The sequence below is a fragment of the Microtus oregoni genome, unplaced genomic scaffold (genome assembly GCF_018167655.1).
Source record: "Microtus oregoni isolate MIOR12 unplaced genomic scaffold, Mior012 000061F_ref0000440, whole genome shotgun sequence".
NCBI lineage: Eukaryota > Metazoa > Chordata > Mammalia > Rodentia > Cricetidae > Microtus > Microtus oregoni.
The window spans coordinates 8,667,206-8,680,514 of record NW_024543871.1 but is presented as its reverse complement, the minus strand read 5'-3'; positions in this window follow the sequence as shown (position 1 = coordinate 8,680,514).

Here is a 13,309-nt window from a genome sequence, read left to right as displayed (position 1 = left end):
AAAAAGAGCTAATACCAATACTCCTCAAATTGTGCCACACAATAGAAACAGAAGGAGCATTGTCAAACTCTTTTTATGAAGCTACAATTACCCTGATACTCAAACCAAAGAAAGACATTACTAAGAAAGAGAATTACAAACCAATTATCATTCATGAACATTTATGTAAAAATAGTCAATAAAATACTGGCATACCAAGTTCAAGAACACATTAGAAAAATTATCCATCATGATCAAGTAGGCTTCATCCCAGAGATGCAGGGCTGGTTCAACACACCAAAATCTGTAAACTACCATATAAACAAACTGAATAAAATACGCACATGACCATCTCATTAGATCCTGAAAACGTCTTTGCCAAAATACAACATCCTTTCATAATAAAGGTCTTGAAGAGAGAAGGGATACAAGGAACATACCTAAACATAATAAAGGCAATATACAGCAAGCTAATAGCTGACATCAAACTAAATGGAGGGAAACTCAAAATGAGCCCACTGAAATCAGGAACAATACAATGTTATCCACTCTCTCCATATCTATTTAATATAGTACTTGAGATCAAAAGGATACAAATCAGAAAAGAAGTCAAACTCTCACTATTTGCTGATGATATGATAGTTTACATAAGTGACCCCAAAAATTCTACCAGAAAACTTTTACAACTCATAAGCACCATCAGTAATGTAGCAGGATACAAGATATCTTGGAGTAACTCTAATCAAACGAGAGGAAGATCTCTATGACAAGAACTTTAAATCCTTGAAGAAAAAAATTGAAGAAGACACCAGAAAGTTTAAATATCTCCTATGCTCTTGGGTAGGTAGAGTTAACAGAGTAAAAATGGCACTCTTACCAAAAGCAGTCTACAGATTCAATGCACTGCCCAGAAAAATTCTTCACAGATCCTGAAAGAACAATACTCAACTGCCTATGGAAAAGCAAAAAAAAAAAAACCCAGACAGTCAAAACAATCCTATACAATAAAACAACCTGGAATTGGCATAAAAACAGACAGGAAGGCCAACTAAAACAAACTGAAGGCCTTGATATATATATATATATATATATATATATATATATATATATATATATGAAAAAGAAAGCATATTCAACAAATGGTGCTGGCATAACTGGGTATCAACATGCAGAAGAATTAAAACAGATCCATATATACTGGCATGCACAAAAACTGAAGTCCAAATGAATCAAAGACTTCAACATAAAACCAAACACACTGAATCTCATAGAAGAGAAAATGGGAAGTACACTTGAACACATTGGCACAGAAGACCACTTCCTAAATATAACTCCAGTAGCAAAGACACTGAGAGCAACAATTAATAAATGGGACCTCCTGAAACTGAGAAGCTTCTGTAAAGCAAAGACATGATCAATAAGAGAAAACAGCAGTCTACAGAATGGGATAAGATTTTCACTAACTCCACATTGGACAGAGGACTGGTCTCCAAAATATACAATGAACTCAAAAAAAAATTGGTCATGAAAAGAACAAATAATTCAATAAAAATGGGGTGCAGACCTAAACAGAGAACTCTCAATAGGCAGATCTAAGATGGCTGAAAAACAGTTATGGAAATATTCAACATCCTTAGTCATCAGATGTGGGAGTGTCATATATCAATCTGTTGATTTCATTGGTTAAGCAATAAAGAAACTGCTTGGCCCTGATAGGTTAAAACATAGGTGGGAGGAGTAAACAGAACAGAATGCTGGGAGGAAGAGGAAGTGAGCTCAGAGAGATGCCATGCTCCCCTCTCCCGGGCAGACGTGAGAGCTCTGCTCTCTGAGGCACACGCGATGAAGCTCCGACCCAGCATGGACATAGGCTAGAATCTTTCCCGGTAAGACTGATGCTACACAGATTATTAGAAATGAGCTAGTCCAGGTGCAAGAGTTAGCCGAGAAGAGGATAGAAATAATGGGCCAAGCAGTGTTTAAATGAATACAATTTGTGTGTTGTTATTTCGGGGCATAAGCTAGCCAGGTGGCCGGGGTGCTGGGGATGCAGCCCCGCCACTCCATTTACAACAATCAGAGAAATGCAAATCCAGACAATACTGAGATTCCATCTTACACCTGTAAGAATGGCTAAGATCAAAAACACTGATGTCAACTTATGCTGTCTAGGATGTGGTGTAAGGGAAATGCTCCTCCATTGCTGGTGGGAATACAAAATGGTACATCTGCTTTGGAAATCAGTATGTTGATTTCTCAGAAAATTAAGAAATAACCTACCTGAAGACTCAGCAATTCCTCTTTTGTGTATATACCCAGAGGGTGCTCAATCATATCACAAAGGACATGTGCTCAACTATATTCATAGTAGCATTATTTGTCATAGCAAGAACCTGGGAACAACCTAAATGCCCCTTGACCTAAAAATGGATAAAGAAGATATGATAAATTTACACAATGGAGGACTACACAGTAGAAAAAAATAATGACATCTTGAAATTTGTGGGTAAGTGTATGGATCTAGGAAACATCATATTGAGTGAGGTAGCCCAAACACAGAAAGACAAATATCATATCTAGTCACTCATAAGTAGCTTTTAGACATAAAGCAAAGAAAAAACAGCCTACATTTCACAATCCTAGAGAATCTAGACAGCAAAGAACACCCTAAGAGAGACATACATGGATCTAATCTACATGGGAAGTAGAAAAAGACAAGATCTCCTGAGTAAATTGGGAGGGTGGGGATTATGGGAGAGGGTAGAAGAAGAGAGGGAGGAAGGGAAGGAAACAGAGAAAAATATAAAGCTCAATAAAAACAATACAAAATTACTTTCAACAAGGTAGCAGGATACAAAACTACCTCACAGAAATCAGTAAACCTATATACAAATGAAAAATGGACTAGGGAAGAAGTCAGGGAAACAACATATTTTCCTTAGGACTTCTATTTCTGTGAGGGGACAACATAATCATGGCAACCCCTTCTTTTTATTTTTTTTCATTTATTTAACATACTGACCACAGTTTTCCCTCCCTCCCCTTCTCCTGCTCCTTCCCCCCACCTCCCTCTATTCACTCCTCCTCCATCTCCATTCAGAAAGGGGCAGGCCTCCCATGGGAGTCAAGGCAGCATGGTATGTCAAGTAGAAGCAGGATCCATCTCCTCCCTTTGTATCAAGGCTGAGCAAGGCAACCCAGCTTGGGTATTGGATTCCCAAAAGCCAGCTCAAGTGCCAGGGTCAGGTCCTGATCCCATTGCTAAGAGACCCACAAAGAGACCAAGCTACAGAACTATTACACACATGCAGAGGGCCCAGGTCAGTCCCATGCAGACTCCGTAGCTGTGGGTCCAGATTCAGTGAGCTCCCATGAGCTCAGGCCATCTGTTTCTATGAGTTCTCCCATCAAGACCTTGACCTCTCCTTCCCCACCCACACCCTGCTTGTATAGTCCTTTCTCTCTCTTCAACAGAACTCCCCGAGTTCTGCCCAGTGCTAGGCTATGGATTTCTGTACTTGCTTCCATCAGTTACTGGATGAATACTCTCTGACGACAATTAGGATAGTCACCAACTGACCACGACAACTCTTATAAAGTAAAACATTTATTTGGATCTGGCTTACAGTTTTGGAAATTTAGTCCATTTGTTATAGTCATGGTGGGGAACATTACTGCATGCAGGCAGACATGATGCTGGAGAGAGAGTTGCAAGTTCTACATCCCAATCCGCAGGCTTGAGCTTCTGAGACCTTAAAGCCAACCCCCTACTGATGCACATCCTCCAACAAGGTTACACCTACTCCATGGCCAGAACTCTTTTTTTTTCTTCTTTTTTTTATTTTTTTTCTTTTTTTTTCTTTTTTTCAGAACTCTTAATAAAGACACTCCCTATTGTCCTATGGGGCTATTTTCTTTTAAACCACCACACAAAACCTTTCACAATAGCTTCAAAGAACATAAAATACCTGGGAGTAACTAACAAGCAAGTGCAAAATTTGCATGATAAAAGTTCAAGTCTTTGAAAAAACTAAGTAAAGAAAATATCAGAAAATATAAAGATCTTTCATGCTCTTGGATCGGTAGGACTAATATTGTAAAAATGGCCATCCTACCAAAAGCAATCTATAGATTCAATGCCACCTCCTTTGAATAATGTACATAAAACATATTCAAATAATCACTATAGGTGGTATAAATACGAAAGGATAATTGTGTGTGTTGTACATGTGAGAGTGTAAGTGTGTATGTTGGTATGTGTCTCTTTGTTCTATGCATTTGAACACATAATGTATTTGGTTTAACCTTGAATTTGGGCATCCTTGGGCCTCATTAACTACATTTGAGGTTAGTAGATACTATTGATTTTCCCATAGAATGATGTTCTTATGATAAAGAGAAATCAAGTACTTTAATTAAGCAACCCTGGATGGTACACAATTTTAACTCTCTGGAATCATAGCCCTGCAAATGAAGTTCAATTTATGCCAAAAATGTATCCTTTGGTTTTCTTAGTACAATCGATAGGTATTGGTGACTATAGACAGATCAGAATCATCAAATAACATTGGAAACTGAAAGAAGAATCATATAACTGCTCTGGGTATGTCAGTTGTCTTGAGAAGAAAGCAACATTCATGTTGTGGTAGTTGTTCATGAGGCATTCTTCATGGGCAGCAGCTGAGCCAGTTTCGACCACTGTTATCTTCAACTTCTTAGTACCTGACCCATACAAAATTAAGTTCTTCTGGCATTTTATTTCTGGCATAGTTTGTGACTTTGATCTATGATATTCTGTCCAGTGTCATTCTTTTGTCAAAAACCTATATATTTTAAACTCTATCCAATCCTGCTGCTTGCTGAGCCCTAACACATGATAGTGAAAAGATATGAGTCCAGAGGCACAGGTCTATCACTACCTAATTGAGTGACTCTCAGCAAATTATCTTAACTATCTAAACCTTGTGTCTTAATATATAAAACATTTTTGCCCTCTTATGATGATTATGAATAACCAATTATTGTGTTTGCCAAATGCTTGTTATTTTATTTGTTACTTTAAATGCGACTGTTTTCATGTAGACTGGGTTTTCTCATCATGAGTTTCATGACAACTGGTTGTTTGTTATTGCTTTTAATGAGGATGGAAGTGTCATAAAATTAAGAGCTAGCAATTAGAAATCTTTAGATTTGACATTTTTTGAAAAACAGCTCATATCCACAGATACTTTGACAAACAGTGATATAGATGGTACCTTTTTTTTGACCACATAAGCCTTTAGTTTACTAAGCAATTTGGGGAGGTTTAAAGCCGTGGCTTTGACAGCTGGATACAGCCCATTTCTTAGCTATTGAGAGTCCAGCCTCATGGCTGAGGTACCTGCTGGAGCCATGTTTATTGCCACAATTCTATGGCATTTCAAGGTCCCTGCCACCAATAGAAAACATGCAGTCAGCTTTTCATCAACACCATTTAAGTGTTTTGTGGCAGGACCTCTTTAAAGAGCTGTAAGGTTTTACAGCTAAAGCTGAGTCAGGAAGTCTCTCTTAAATTAGAGCACTTGCCTCTAGCAAGCAGAGGCCACCTAAGAAAATGCTTCTGTCAAGACATGCCTAACTCTATTTTTTTTTGTCTAGAATTACTTTCCAAGCTCTGTCAGTCTTTGTGTGGATGTAGGTGCCCCATGTTGGGCACCATTTGTTGTTGGTTTCATCCCTGCCCAGTTCCTGCAAACGTTAAGTCCCAAAGAAATCACACAGAGGTCTACATTAGTTATAAACTGATTGGCCCATTAGCTCAGGCTTCTTATTAACTCTTATAACTTATATTAGCCCATTATTTTTTTCTAGGTTAGCCATGTGGCTCAGTACCTTTATCAGCAAAGCAGTCACATCTTGCTTCTTCTGTGGATAGGCCAGGACTGCAGAGGAAGGGGCTTCCTCCTTCTCAGAATATTTCTGTTCTCATTGACTGGCCTCTACTTGCTGTCTGGTTGTTCCACCTATACTTTCCTCCTGGCTACTGGCCAATCAGCATTTATTTAAAATATAATTGACAGAATACAGACCATGGTCCCACACCAATGTTATCCATTGGTATCTATTAAAGAAACACAAATCAATGTAACATTTGTTCAGAAAAGAGCTCAAAAAATCTGTTTCCAAGGCAAATTGGGATGTATTCCAAAGCCAACTGGCATTTCTGATTTGTGTGACTCATGCCATTTCTTAAGGCTGCCCAAGGATAATTAAAAGCCAGAGGGGGAAATGTAATTCTTTTCTGTTAAGGTATAGTGACTGTAGTAAAAATAGAGCATTACCATTTTCATAGGAGGAGGAGAGAAGTGCTTGATTAAATCTAAAGCAAACAATCAATTCTAAGCATATGCTGTGGTCACTTTATCCATTAGCTGCTGGACAAGAGTGGCATTTGGAGTTGACTTTTCAAGGCTTTGGCATTAGGCCATTCCTGAAGCACACAGTCATTATGGAGACATTTAATTAGTGCATTTTGCATGATTGCCTATGGACACAGGAGGAGCAATGTGCCATTCGGCCCTTTTAGGGTCAGTTGATGGCTAGAGAGGATGCCAGCTTACAGAGTCATGCTAAGTCCTATGAGGTTAGGAACTTCCTAATGCTTCTATTTTTAATACCCTTCATTTGTTGAATAGGGCATTGAACACTGAGTAAAGTATCTGTTAAGATTATAAATGAGCTTTAAGGTTAGCAAATTTATAATACTTCTTGAAAGTGGATGGTGTCACTAGTTCAGTTCAGGATACCTGATCCTAGCAAATGACAAAACCATTATTTAAATGCAAAGCTTTTCAATTCTAGAGTTCATGCTTATTATACTCTGTTGCAAAATTGACATGATAAACAAATGCCATGATCTTCATAATTGAAATGGTCTCACAATTTCTGATTTGGTTTCCTGTCTCTCAGGCCTCACTGGAGCTGTTACCCATCACTTTTCTCTCTATTTCTTAAAGGGGGATATGTAATTTTTCTTTTTGCACTCTTACTAGGAAAATAACACTAGATCCTTTTCCTGTGGGCAAAGATGTTCTCATTTTCTTTATTTTGTATATTGGATGTATTCTGGCTTTGCCTTCAAAAACCAAGTTGACTCTTGGGAGTTCAAAAGATTGTAGCTTAAATCAAAAATGTAATCTGACTTTAGAAACCCATTTAATCTTACCTTTATCTTGTTTCCCACAGTCTTGTCTACTATATCACCCTCAAACACCCATCAGTTGCATATTTTGGCATATGAACTAACATATTTGGCATAGAATTAACATTGTTTAGTTAAATAAACATGACAGTGTTTCCAAATAAATTGACCTACTTATTGTGATCAGATAGATAGATAGATAGATAGATAGATAGATAGATGATAAATTATTATATAAATTCTGTGCTATACCCTTTAACAGTTAGGGGGAACATCCAGACTTTGTCATATTGAGGAAGCAAAGAGTGTTCAGAGCTTGGAATACTTTTATTTATCATTAATAATCTAATTTACTTGTTTTATAAAGGGGGGTTCTTGGAACCTGATGGGTTGTAGGAATTGAGACTAGCAGAAAAATAAGGATAGAGGTAAGCATAGAAAGAAATGAAAAACACTAAGGAAAGAAGATGGACATTAAAATTTCAAATCTAGCATTCACTGTCTCTCTCATTGGCTTAAAAGCTGTAGGAAATGTTGAGAAAGGTTTCTGCATAATATTTAAGTGAAAGAAGTCTTACATCTAAATTAATAGCTATAGGTGAGTTTAAGACATGGTACAAAGCCATAACAGAGCAGAGAACAATGTGCACTCAAAATCATGCCTTGTAACAGGACCTTCTCTCCAGGAATCTGCTCTCCCTTCTTTTGCCCCATATCCAGCCACAGAGAGCATCTGAGTTGGATCAATACAGGGCAGGGCAGAGGTGAAGGCAGAGGCAAAGACTCTGTTTTTCCATTTGAAAATGGTAATCCTATTCAGCCTCTCTTTGTCATTTAAAAATTTTGCAGGATTCCCTTCTAGGCTTTCTTCCTTAACTTTTCTTCCTTCACATCTTCTTTAGTTCAGTCCCTGCTTTTGTTTTAATGTAGCATCACAAAGAAGCCATAATTGCATTGACTTGAGTGCAATTTCTGGCCCTTCCTAAGAAGAGTTCATTGTTGGTTTTGCCTTGAAACCTATTGCTTCTAAAATTAATATTTTATCTTCACTGCTTTTTCTTCATGGTGTCTTTTCTTCCTCCATGAAATCATCCTTTACTCTTTTTCTTTCTTGAGATAGTATTGCTAGTAAATATTTTCAGTTTTTATTTCTGTAAATGTTTCTTTCATTCTTTTTTTTTACATTTTGTAAAAGAACTTGGCATATTCATACCCTAAATCAGAAGCTATGTTCCTTCAGTATATTAAAGAAGCATTTTGCTTTTACAATTTTTGTCTTGGTGGTGTTGCTGATAACTCATCTTTCCAGTTGTTGTTGCATACTATTGTTTGAAAAGTCAACTCATCTCAAGGTTTTTAAATGTGACAATGTTTCATTCTTCCTGAATCTCACTAAAATCACTAATTCTGATGGTTCAAACATTTCATAAATTCTCAAAAAGTTTTCGTCACTTATTGCATTTAGAAGCCACTTCTTCGGAATTCTATTTCTTTAAAAGTCATATTTAACATGTGTGAGATATCCAGTCCCCCTCTATCTTTGATGTATCTCCATCTCTTTTTAATATCTTTGAATACTTTGTCTCTTTGTCTTGTGTTCTTGGTGAGGTTTTGTCTATTCTGGTTCAATAATTGTCTCATTTTTCATATCTAATATGACATTCAGATGACTCACTATCTTTTTTTTTGTTTGTTTTTTTTTGTTTTTTTTTAAATTTATTTATTTATTAAGGATTTCTGCCTCGTCCCCACAGCCGCTTCCCATTTCCCTCCCCCTCCCCCGATCAAGAACCCCCTCATCTGCTCTAAGAGCAATCAGGGTTCCCTGACCTGTGGGAAGCCCAAGGACTGCCCACCTCTATCCAGTTCTCGTAAGGTGAGCATTCAAACTGCCTAGGCTCTCACAAAGCCAGTACGTGCAGTAGGATCAAAAACCCACTGCAATTGTTCTTGAATTCTCAGTATTCCTCATTGTCCGCTATGTTCAGCTAGTCCGGATTTATCCCATGCTTTTTCAGACCTAGGCCAGCTGGCCTTGGTGAGATCCCAATAGAACATCCCCATTGTCTTAGTGTGTGGGTGCACCCCTCGTGGTCCTGAGTTCCTTGCTCGTGTTCCGTCTCCTTCTGCTCCTGATTTGGACCTTGAGATTTCTGTCCGGTGCTCCCGTGTGGGTCTCTGTCTCTGTCTCCTTTCATCGCCTGATGAAGGTTAATATTCCTGAGGATGCCTATGTGTTTGTCTTTGGATTCACCTTATTTAGCTTCTCTAGGAACATGAATTATAGGCTCAATGTCCTTTATTTATGGCTAGAAACCAAATATGAGTGAGTACATCCCATGTTCCTCTTTTTGGGTCTGGCTTACCTCACTCAGGATAGTGTTTTCTATTTCCATCCATTTGTATGCAAAATTCAAGAAGTCCTTGTTTTTTACTGCTGAGTAATACTCTAATATGTATATATTCCATACTTTCTTCATCCATTCTTCCGTTGAAGGGCATCTAGGTTGTTTCCAGGTTCTGGCTATTACAAACAATGCTGCCATGAACATAGTTGAGCATATACTTTTGTTGTATGATAGGGCCTCTCTTGGGTATAGCCATATAATAATCAGGACTCACTATCTTTTAAAAGTTAATTGCTATCTTCTTATTTGATTGTGTTTTGTATCTGTTATTTCTTACTCATCACTTCTCTTTGTAATTGCTGAGCAGCTTTAATACATTTATTTGAGTTCTGACAATCTTCATCTGTTGTATCTTACACTGCTCATTGCTTCCCATGGCCCATATTTATGAGTTCACTAATATGTGTTCTGTGATTTGTATTGGCATATGATCTCCACAATAGTTTTAGTTGGAGGACAACCTTGAAATATGTGTTTGTTTTCCCTAAGTTCATGATTATTCCTTATACAGAGATATTTGAGATAGCTAACTTTGAGCAATTTTAAATGAATGTTTGGCTTGAAGTGTTTTAATGATAGACTTAGTTTTAATTAGGATCATAAACATTCATGATGTTTTCCTACGAGTACAAGTTGTACAATTTTATGTTATCATCAATGTCCAGATTCAGGTAAGTGTGTTTTGTTTTCGAGCTGTACTTTTGTACTACACTGTGTGACTCACCTCTTAAATAGACTTTCACTTTTCTTGGGTTCTAGATTGTCTTTCATTTTCCCATCTCCCCAAGGTGCCACTAAAACTTCAGTCACAGGTCTCTGAAATCAAAAGACTCCAAGGCACTGTGCTAAAAGCGTTTGGATGCTACTATGAGCTCGTGCTTTGGTGTTTTAGGGCTCTGAGAATTTCCCTTAGCTCATGGCCATTTGTCTTTTCTTTTTGAAAAAAAGTACCACACACTTCATCCATAAATTTGAGGCATTTTATAGTGAGAGTCTTTGCAATCCATTTAATCTTTATTACTCAGTAAAAAGGCTGACACACTAATCAACGACTGCTTCCCATTGAACCATGCTCTCTTCCATTTTTAGCAATGCTCCCTTCTATACTGAAACCCAGTAAGATACACACAACTAGTAGAATGCAGAAAAACTGAGGCTGTGTGACTCCCAGGGCTAGATTATAAAAACTCCTATATCACCAACTCTCTAGAATCACTTTGCAGTGTGCATTGTGGGGACCTATTTTTCTCAGAACCCAGCCATTATGGTGTAAGAATTCTAAGCTTTCGGACAGAAACACACATGTGTCTCCTTGCTAACTGTCCTGCTTGAACTTTCTTACTCAGAACTCTTTAGCCAGTGTAACATTCCCATCATGTAAGCAAGCCATCTTGGAAGTCTAGCCCAGTTGAACCTCCAGATTATTAAAGCCTGCTGTGTAACAATGTTTTTTATGCCCTGTAAAGATTTGTCACTCATATTGCCTCACTTAGTAAGGAACCAAGTCACATGGCTAAACATATAAGAATTATGGGTTAATTTAAGTTGTAAGAGCTATTTAATAATAAGCCCAAGCTAATAGGTCAAACAGTTTATAATTAATATAAGCCTCTGTGTGTTTTGATGGGATTGATCATCTATAGGACCAGGCAGGACAGAAACTTCCATTTACAAAAGCCTTAGTTGTTCTTAATATCAACTGAAATAACAAGAATAGCAACAACAGGGCAAAATAATTTGGTTATGAGAAGAAAGACCAAGACAAAAAGAGGTGAGTATTATTCTTTTTTTTTATGTTCCTTTTACCTGCCCTACTACCAGAAGGTGCTGCCCAAATTTGGGATGGGTTTTTCCACATCAATTAAGGGAAACAAGACAGTTCCTCAATTGATACTCCTCACTTCCTCATTTAGGTGAGTCTAAATTGTGATAAGCTAAAATGTAAAAACAACTATAACAACTACTAAATGAGAAGTGTGAAGAAACTATCAAATTGTCATTATTCTGCTTTAGTACTCCTGAGTATATACTGAAAGGAATCAAAGTTAGAATACAATAGAAACCTTCATCCTCTTGTGTATCTCAGCATTATTCATACTAGCAAAATTATGAAGTCAGTCTAATTGCCTGCTAGCAGATGAATGGATAAAGAAAATTTGCCATATGCACAGTAGACGAAAATCAACCACAAATAGGAAAAAAAATCATGTTATTTGCATATAATGAATCAAATCAAATAGTACCATATTAAATGAAATAATCCACATGTTCTTAAAGACAAATATATGTTTTGTTTCATATGTGGAATGTTAATAAAACAGAGAGGGGAGATATGAGAGGGGGGAAAAGAGAGAGAACATGAAGGTGGAAAGGAGATAGTAAGAGAGGAGGAAGGGCATTGGGGAAAGGAGAGAAAAACAAAGGAGAATAATTGTTGGATGTGATTAAAATGCCTTGTCAATATGCCTTATCATAATGGAACTGGCAACTTTGTGTATAAGTAAGTCATGAATTCAAGAGGAGGCATTTGGGAGACACAGGAAGATTTGGAGTAGTGTAAATGATACAAATGAAGTATACTGATGTATAAAATCCTCAAATTAAAAAAAAGAAAAATCATTGTCTTAAACTAGTATGTTGAAAGGCAGTTTACTACAAAACAATGTGTTACTATAACAAGGGCAGACATTTCTTGTCTTTAAAATTTGCCAATATGTATTGTATGATGCTGTCCTAATATTATAGGTCACCTTGATTTTTCAACTCTCAGAACAGAATAACATAAATTTCCTATTCATATATGACATACACACACCTGTCAGCCACTATGTGCATATAGCAGTTGCTTTGATAATTAGAACAAATGAGTTGTTTTAGATGTTAATTCTAAAACAATGACAGAAAATAAACAGACATGACCAAAAATGTAGGGACACATAACATCTGAATGAAATATGTTTATTAGCATGATGTGACAAAAAAGAAACACTTGGCTATTGATGTAATTCTATTACAAACATTAAAACAGTTAAACTTAGAAAAGATTCATTAAATTTACTAGTAACATTCTATACATAGCAATTATTTTATTATAAGAAAAAATTTAAAATATGTGCCATAAAGTAAAACAACAACAAAAACAAACAAATAAAAAAATCACCAATTAGGAAAAGCTGTATAAGATAATGGGCAAGCAATGACTATAAAATAACTTACCCATAAGAATCAGGGAAAAGAAACAAGTGAAATGAAAGGTTTTTTAAATAAATAAATAGGTATTCGGAAAGCAAAATCCAGTCAGTAAATTTATTGCACTGACATTTAGCATTATTAGTAATCAGATAAATAACTAAAATCAGTATGTGATGGTATTTAACAGTCTCCAGATGGGAAACAATTAAGAAATCTGAAAATGCCAAGTATCTGTAAGGATAAAATGTAATTAGACCTTTTCCGTACTATGGGAAGACTGTAAATATGTAAAATTGCATATTAGGTCACAACTTGGTAGCATCTAACTGAACAAGAGATTTAACAATTCTTCCAAATACATACCCTAGAGAAACATTGCACATGTGCACCAGAAGAAAGGCTCAAGAACATTATGCAGCATTATTTATTGTAGCAAAAAATTCAAACAAGAAGCAACTCCAAATCCCACCTGCAGTGGAACATATAAATAAATTGTGGAGTTCTCATTGAATGGAACAGCAGAACATGAAAACGAATGAATTCTTGCCAA